This window comes from Cynara cardunculus, assembly GCF_001531365.2.
Source record: "Cynara cardunculus var. scolymus isolate 2C chromosome LG 9, CcrdV1, whole genome shotgun sequence".
Lineage (NCBI taxonomy): Eukaryota > Viridiplantae > Streptophyta > Magnoliopsida > Asterales > Asteraceae > Cynara > Cynara cardunculus.
The window spans coordinates 5965085-5973907 of NC_037536.1; the positions used below are offsets into that span (position 1 = coordinate 5965085).

Below are 8823 nucleotides of genomic sequence, written 5' to 3' on the forward strand. Positions count from 1 at the left end.
TTAAACATAATAGCCCAGAAGATAAAATGGGGGGGGGGGGGGGGGGTCAAACCCTCCTTTTATACCTTTTCTTAAGAGGAAAGTCGGCCACATGCACACACCCACACACCATGCATTCTCATAACATGCATGTGTGTGTRTATATATATATATATATATATATATATATATACTTCTACATATACACATAATCTCATACATGCATTCATATTATGCACATAATTTCCATACACTAGCATGATCAAATAAAACAAATTTATCATGCTATCACGTAATCATTTAATCAGATAATCACGTATTTATTACCTCGGGTGATAACCAAAATCCAGTTATCACACTTCTCACCTTAACACTCATTCTCTTCGGAACTCAACCATCTAATCTACCCCTTATCGAGTATCCCCTCAAGACTAAAAGGTCTTGGGAACATTTATTTTTGAATTGCGAGAAGGGCTTGGCTTGGGAAGGGGAGAGTAGTGAAAAGCGAAAAATTGTAAATATGTTGAAATTTTTCTATGTAGGTCCGAATCATGCCTTTCCCACTTGTTTGTTGTAGATTTCAGAGAAGAGAAAAGATATGTATTTGGTTCATTTTTTTTGTTTGTTAATTCTTTTGATTATAAAAGTTGTTAGGACTGAAATTCAGTGTAAAATTGTTCGTCTTGAAAGTTAATTTTGTCTATAATTGTATTAAAGTCATCGTGTTTGACTTTTTATAGGATAGTTTAACTTTGACTTTGTCTAGAAGTTTGACCCTATATAAAGGGTGAGTCTTTGTAATTTTAGTTGGAGCTTTATTGTAATATTCAGATACGTATAGTGAAGTTGACTACTTTGACAAATCCTCTCTATCTCCTTCTAAGTGTTTTTATATGAAAATCATAGATTGCCATGGATTCTTACAAGATTATTGAAGATTGATCTTAAAGGGACTATCAATTGGTATCAGAGCAAGTTTGCAGTGAGATTGATTGAAGATTTCATCAAAGAGTTGAAATTTTTTCTAGAAATTCAGATTCTGTTCTTCATATTCATATTCTGTTCTTGAATGTTCTTCACTTTTTTCATAAATTTTTTCTCAAATCTTTCATTTTTGGATGTTTGAATGTTAAAATGATGATCATTGTGTAAGATTTTAAGTCATGAATCAGTGTTATTCATACAATTTAATGATTTGATCATTGACTGTAAGGTTTCTTCATAATCAAGGTCTTCTCTTTGACTATACCCCTTAGCTACAAGTCTGGATCTATATGTTCCTATTTCTCTAGTGGATTTATACTTATTCTTATAAATCCACTTACAGCTTGTGCAAGGCTTCCATTTCATCATTCATGGCATTAATCCAATTAATATCACTACTAGCTTCTTGGAATGATCTACGCTCAACAGATTTTTTCAAGTTTGAAACAAAACAAAAATTTTCAGAAGAAAGAGAAGAATAATATACAACCCTTTCTAACTCATATTTAATTTTTCCTTCAACAATAAAGTCATCAAATTTTTGAGGAAAACTGGACAGTCTAGAAGATTTTCTAACAGACTGAACTAAAGAAGGAGGTTGAGGTTGAGTACCCTCAGAGATGAGAACTAGGGATTGAGTTTCATTGTTGCCTCTACTATTTTCTTCAGACTACGTTTCAGCATCACGTGGAGTACTGGCAACCACTTCAGAGCTATCCAAAGGGTGCCAACTGGTAACTCTCTCAAGGTCATCTTCTTTAGAAGGACCTTGATTAACTGGGTGATCTGAGCTTCCTAGCGACTGCCTATTGGCAGCTGATAAGCATGGTTTATTACATGCTTAAAGTATCCATTTCTTATGTTTAATAGGTAGATTTTCCTAGTTTATCCCAACCTTGAGTCATTTTTACTTCCTTATTTTCCATTTGTTATGTTTGGAGCTAAATGTGATGATGGATTTGTTTTTACAACAATTTGGAGTAGATGACATCTTTTGACTTACAATACTGCACTATATTGCTGCAGCATTCCAGCAGCGTTGCCCGGATCCGGTTTGGCTTTTTGGAGAAGTGCTTATTGGTTAAGCCATTGTCAAGAAAGGTAGTCTGAGTTGAAGAAGCCTTCGTTTTGGCCCTCAAACAGCTGATGAAAAGAGTGGAGATGACTTTTTGATGACATGTAGTGATAGAGATGATACCTCCTTTTCCTTGTCTCCTCAAATGTACCTTCACCACCTTTTTATGTTTTTGTCTTTAGCACTTTTGTGGGTATAAAAGAGAGCCTTGTGCTTCTCTTTTGGGGAGGATCTTCTGGACATTTTAGTTTCATTTTGTACTCCAAAAACACTCTGAAGCTTTTAAGTTTTTATTTCATTATTGTCTTCATCTTTTGTCTTTTATTTATTTACTTTTATTGTCATTTATTTTCCGTCCTTACTTTCTGTCATTTACTTTCAGTCATTTACATTCATGTCTTTACTTTATGTCATTTATTTATGTTATTTACTTTCCGTAATGAGTAGCTTATTGCATTAGCTCGGATGTAGGGTAAAGGGTGAAATGTTAAACCGAATGAAAGTGGACGTTGTTTCGTAATAACAATGTTCCACTATTTCATTCAAGTTTTATAAAACCAAGCACATTTCTTGACGAGTTGATCACTTTTGAAAGTGTTAAAGTGCCATGGACTTAGAGATAAGCGATGATAAGCACGTCAGCTTGAATGATATGAGAGGTAGACTTGAGAAAGTTGCCGACAAGGAGACTTGTCATTTATGTTTTTCAAACTTAGCTCCCGACGGGTTGGTCACTCTCTAAAAGTGTCGAAGTGTGATAGATTCAGAGATGAACTTTCAAGAACACGCCAACTTTAATGATATGGGAATCGGCTCGAAAGAGTGATTTTTAACAAAGAGATTTGTTTAACAATATATCTTGAAGACACCATTATGTCACTATCCCTGGTCCGAACACCACATATAGATATGGGTGCAAAGTTATAATATAGTGCAAAGGTGAAGTCCGAGAGGAATACCTTCAAGATAGATGGTGGGACTGGTTCTTCTACTGCTTTGTCTGCTGGATTTTGTGTTTACGTTTCACCCCAAATCATACACCCTTGGTACCTTTATTATTCTGCTTTATTATTCTGTTATATTACATGTGTTAACTCAGAATCAAACTGAAGTCTTCATTTTCGTCATCTAAAATCTTTTCTTTTATTGAACTCTTATTTAACTTTTGTTCCAATCCCAGGGAACGATATTCCGGTACTTGTACCACTTTATTACTTGGAAAGACGACGTTGGGTCGTATTGTATACTTGCTTTGTGGCCCAATTTCATTAAGTCTAAAGGTAAAGGATTTGACCAACCAAGTTTTTGGCGCCGCTGCCGGGGATCAGCAAGCTAAAAGTTTTCTTTTGAGTAAAGTAAAAGATTTGATTTTTCTAGTACTTGTTTTTGAAAAGTGGTGTATGCCATGAACACATCGCGGGGAATTTTTCGAAATTGATCCAGATATTGAGAGAACGTTTCACCATAGAAGGAGGGCTCAAAGAGCATTTCAAGATCTACTCCCTCCCAACATGGAGTTACCTGTTCCCATCATTCTGGAGGTACCACATTTGGAAAACCAACCGCCAATTTTTGGGCAAATACCACCGTTTCCGAATTTTCACCAAGAACACCCACATCATGATAATGATAATAATTTGGACACAGAATCAGACCCTAATGAGCAACAAAGGGCACAAACTCCAAATATCATTAATCTGGCAAATTCCAAAAATGGAAGGATCATGGATTATGCTATCCCGGATTTTGAGCAATTAAATTCTGGGATAGTTAGACCATATATGACCGCTCTCCATTTCGAGCTAAAACCAATAATGTTTCACATGTTACAAACAAATGACCAATTTGCTGGACTGCCCTCAGAGGACCCATATTCTCACTTAAAGTCTTTTATGGAAATCACAGATGCCTTCCTGATCCCGGGAGTGTCAAATGACGCTCTCAGACTCACTTTATTTCCATTTTCATTGAGGGATCGGGCAAAAGCATGGTTTAATTCTTTAACACCAGGATCTGTGCCGTCATGCAGTAACATGGCAGAAATTGTTTTGCGAAAATATTTCCCACCAACAAGGAACGCTAAGTCCAGAAACGAAATCTGTCTTTTTAAACAACTGGATGATGAAGCTGTTCCTGACGCGTGGGAAAGGTTTAAAGAGCTGTTGAGGAAATGCCTACATCATGGCATTCCGTATTGTATTCAACTTGAGACGTTTTACAATGGGTTAAGTCCCATGGCAAAACAAATGCTCGACGCGACTGCAAGCGGAGCCTTTACATCCAGTACCTATAATGAGGGATATGAGATCCTAGAAAAGATATCAGCAAACAATGGGCATTGGRCTGACCCACGTGCCCAGTCACAGAAAAAGACTGCTGGAATACATGAGGTGGATGCATAYACTGCATTAACAGCTCAGCTTACCTCCATGAGCAATTTATTAAAAAAATTAACTTCTGGTCAGGGAGTACAGCAAGCTGCTAACATATATGTTCCAACAGTCCTATCTGTGCAATGTGTGTGCTACAGTGGGGATCATTCATATGAACATTGTACTCAAAATTCTGAATCAGTAAATTATGTTCAAAATAAATATAATCCCTACTCTAACTCATATAATGCTAGTTGGAGACAGCACCCGAACTTTTCTTGGACCAGTCCCAGTTTAAATCCACCAGTCCATAAGCAACAAGGAACTTCTAATTTCCAACCACAACATCATGCAAACAGTTCTAACTCTCAGAATCACCAACAAAGTTTTCAGAATTCTCAGCCACATTTTAAGAACAAACATCCTCCATAGGCAGAATCATCATCTTCTTTGGAAGCAATGATTAAAGGGCTTTTAGCACATGCTAAAGCCCAAAATCAAGCTTTGATTAATCAACAAAGTGCTGCCATCAGGAATTTAGAGACTCAGGTCAGTCAACTAGCACTTAACTGGAGTAGTCGAGCCCTTGGAACTTTGCCCAGTAATACAGAAGTCCCTAGAGACCTAGGAAAGGAGCATGTGAAAGTAGTGACTCTTAGGAGTGGAAAGGAGTTGACAGAAAAAGTGCAGAAAGATAATACACCAGGACTTTCAGAACCTAGTGATCCAGTGTCGGTCCCTCTCAAAGAAGGACCGGTCCCACCTCTAGAAAAGCAAACATCTGAGACCACTACTCTTGTTCCCCCTTGATCAGACTTTCCTTTACTTTTTCCAGAGGAGACTCTGAAGAAGTCAGAAGGGACTGAGGTTGTAGAGACCCATAAGCTTGATAATAAGATTCCACCAGAACCACTAAAGAGCACCACAAAGACTCAGGACATTCAAGACCCATCTTGCTCAACACCTCCAAGCAAGAATGTGATAAAACCAATCCCTCCTTATGTTCCTTACCCCCAAAGGTTGAGGAATCAGAAAGAGGAATTGCATTTTAAAAAGTTCTTGGATGTGTTCAAAGAATTGCACATCAACATACCCCTTGTTGAGGCAATTGAGCAAATGCCTAGTTATGCTAAGTTTTTGAAGGATATCTTAAGCAAGAAGAAGAAGTTGACTGAGTATGAGACAGTAGCCCTAACCGAAAAATGTAGTGCGCTTTTGACCAATAGCATACCCCCTAAACTAAAAGATCCAGGGAGTTTTACCATTCCTTGTTCAATAGGAGGGAAGGAGATAGGGAAAGCCCTATGTGACTTAGAAGCTAGTATTAACCTCATGCCTTTGTCTGTCTTTAACACCTTAGGCATAGGAGAGGCTAGACCCACCACAGTCACACTCTAATTAGCCAACAAGTCCATAACATATCCTAAGGGGAAAATTGAAGATGTTTTGGTGCAGGTTGACAAGTTCATATTTCCGACAGACTTTATCATACTAGATTTTGAAGCTGATAAGGACATTCCGATTATTTTAGAAAGACCTTTCTTAGCCACCGGAAGAACCCTGATTGATGTCCAGAAAGGAGAGTTAACCATGAGACTCCAGGACCAAAAAGTCACCTTTAATGTCTTCAACTCTCTAAAGTACCCTGATTACTTGGAAGAGTGTTCAAGAATAACTGAGATAGAGGAGATATGTTTGGAAGAAGGAATTCAGAAAAACCTTAAGTTGGAAGGAGAGTATGATGAGGAAATAGAAGAGGAAAGTGTTGAGGAAATAGAGGAAATAGGAACTGATGTTGTCCCAGTGGATGCTGCAGCTTTTCAACTGCTAGAAAATAGTGAGCAAAAAGACTTCACCCCGTCCATTATATCACCACCTGATTTGGAGTTAAAGTAGCTCCCATCCCATCTGAAATATGCTTTCCTGGGAGAAGAAGGCAAATTGCCTGTCATTATCTCATCTACCCTAGAATTGCATCAAGAAAAGAAACTTGTGGATATGATGAAATTGCACAAAAAAGCCCTAGGATGGACCATTGCTGACCTGAAAGGGATTAGTCCCTCTATTTGTCAACATAAGATCATCTTAGAGGATAAAAACTTCATGTCCATAGAACCTCAAAGAAGGCTGAATCCTGTCATGAAAGAGGTAGTCAAGAAAGAGATTTTGAAATGGTTAGATGCTGGAGTTATCTTCCCGATAGCCAGTAGTTCTTGGGTTAGTATGGTCCAGTGTGTTCCTAAGAAAGGAGGGTTCACAGTCGTGACAAATGACAAAAATGAACTTATCCCCACCAGAGTTGTATCAGGTTGGAGAACATGCATGGACTATAGGAGGCTAAACAAGGCTACCCAAAAGGACCATTTTCCGCTACCTTTCATTGACCAAATGTTAGACAGATTAGCTGGAAAAGAGTACTATTGTTTCTTAGATGGGTATTCAGGATACAATCAAATAGCCATTTCTCCCGAGGACCAGGAAAAGACCACCTTTACATGTCCTTATGGCACCTTTGTTTTTAAAAGAATGCCATTTGGATTATGTAATGCTCCTGCCACCTTTCAGAGGTGTATGATGTCCATATTTTCTGATATGCTTGAAAAATCCATTGAAATATTTATGGATGATTTTTCTGTGTATGGTTCATCATTTGACAATTGTTTAAATAATTTGAAAAAGAGCTTGGAAAGGTGTGAGGAAACAGACTTGGTCCTAAATTGGGAGAAATGTCACTTCATGGTCAAAAAAGAAATTGTTCTTGGGCACTTGATTTATAAACGAGGGGTTGAGGTAGATAAGGCAAAACTGGAAGTAATTGAAAAACTACCCGAGCCCACCACTGTTAAGGGAATTAGATGCTTTCTTGGTCATGCTGGATTTTATAGGAGGCTCATAAAAGATTTTTCAAAAATTTCAAAACCTCTCTGTCTACTCCTACAGCATAACCAAAAATTCAATTTTAACGATGAGTGCATAAATGCATTCAAAACTTTGAAGAAAGCTTTGGTTACCGCACCAGTGGTAGTTGCCCATGACTGGAACAAACCTTTCGAGATCATGTGTGACGCAAGTGATTGGGCGGTAGGTGTTGTGTTAGGACAAAGGAAGGAGAAGGTGTTTCATTCAATCTACTATGCAAGCAAGATTTTGAATGAGGCACAAATTAATTACACCACAACTGAGAAAGAATTATTGGCCATAGGTTTTGCTTTTGAGAGATTTAGGTCCTATTTGATGGGAACAAAGGTAATTGTACATACTGATCATGCAGCCATCAAGTACCTGATCTCAAAGAAAGATGCAAAACTGAGGTTAATAAGATGGGTGCTTTTGTTGCAAGAATTTAACTTAGAGATACTTGATAGGAAGGGAATAGAGAATCAAGTGGCAGACCATTTGTCTAGGTTGGAAGAACCTGAGAAAGAGGGAATGGACATTAATGATACTTTTCCAGATGAAAGAATCCTCATGATAGACCAACCAAAAACACCATGGTTTGCTGATTTAGCTAATTTCTTGGCCTGTGGAATTAAACCCTCTAATTACACAGGCCATATGTTAAATTTCATGATGCTAAATCTTATTTGTGGGATGACCCATTTTTGTTTAGACTTGGTGCAGATCAGATTCTAAGAAGATGCGTGCCTGAATCTGAAGTGGCAGCAATCCTGCATCATTGCCATCATGCACCATACGGGGGCCATTTTGGAGGCCAAAGGACTGCAACCAAGGTCCTACAGTCAGGTTTCTATTGGCCAACAATTTTTAAAGATTCCCACAATTTTGCACAGAGGTGAAACGAATGTCAAAGGAGTGGCTCTATTTCCAAGATAAATGAAATGCCGTTAAATGAGATACTTGAAGTTGAATTATTTGATGTTTGGGGAATAGACTTTATGGGTCCTTTCCCTCCATCAAATAATTGCCAGTACATATTTGTGGTTGTTGACTACATATCCAAGTGGGTATCAGCCATGGCATGTGTGTCAAATGACGCAAAAACTATGGTTAAGTTCCTTCAAAAACAAATTTTCACACGGTTCGGTACTCCGAGGGCACTAATCAGTGACGAGGGTACCCACTTTGTGAACAATTTGTTGAAAGGAGTTCTTGAAAAATATAATTGTTAGCTTTATTATTCATCTCTTGTAAAAGTATAGAAAAAGTATTCTGCAAGTCTTGATACAAGGATATCTTCCACAGAAGACAACAGGGGACTAACGACAGAAGCCTTTTATTCGAGAAGTAAAGTGTGACAGAACCTCTGATGTCTCTCACAGAGGTTCTAGAAAATGGTCCTCTGTCAATAAGAACATGCAAGTCAATTACAACAGAGCCTCTGAGATGGCTCACAGAGGGTCTGCGGATTTCGTCTTCTGTGAAGATCCTCTTTCAACTGTTTTTCAATGGTTA

At 38.0% G+C, this 8823-nt stretch overlaps 1 non-coding gene across 1 annotated transcript; it reads right to left on the reverse strand.

Annotated features, from left to right (window-relative positions):
- Nucleotides 1–4119: 4119 nt before the first annotated feature.
- On the reverse strand, nucleotides 4120–4226 carry LOC112518772. Its single transcript, XR_003069845.1, has one exon. It is a non-coding gene; the product is annotated as a small nucleolar RNA R71 (small nucleolar RNA).
- Between the last annotated feature and the right edge of the window lie 4597 nt (nucleotides 4227–8823).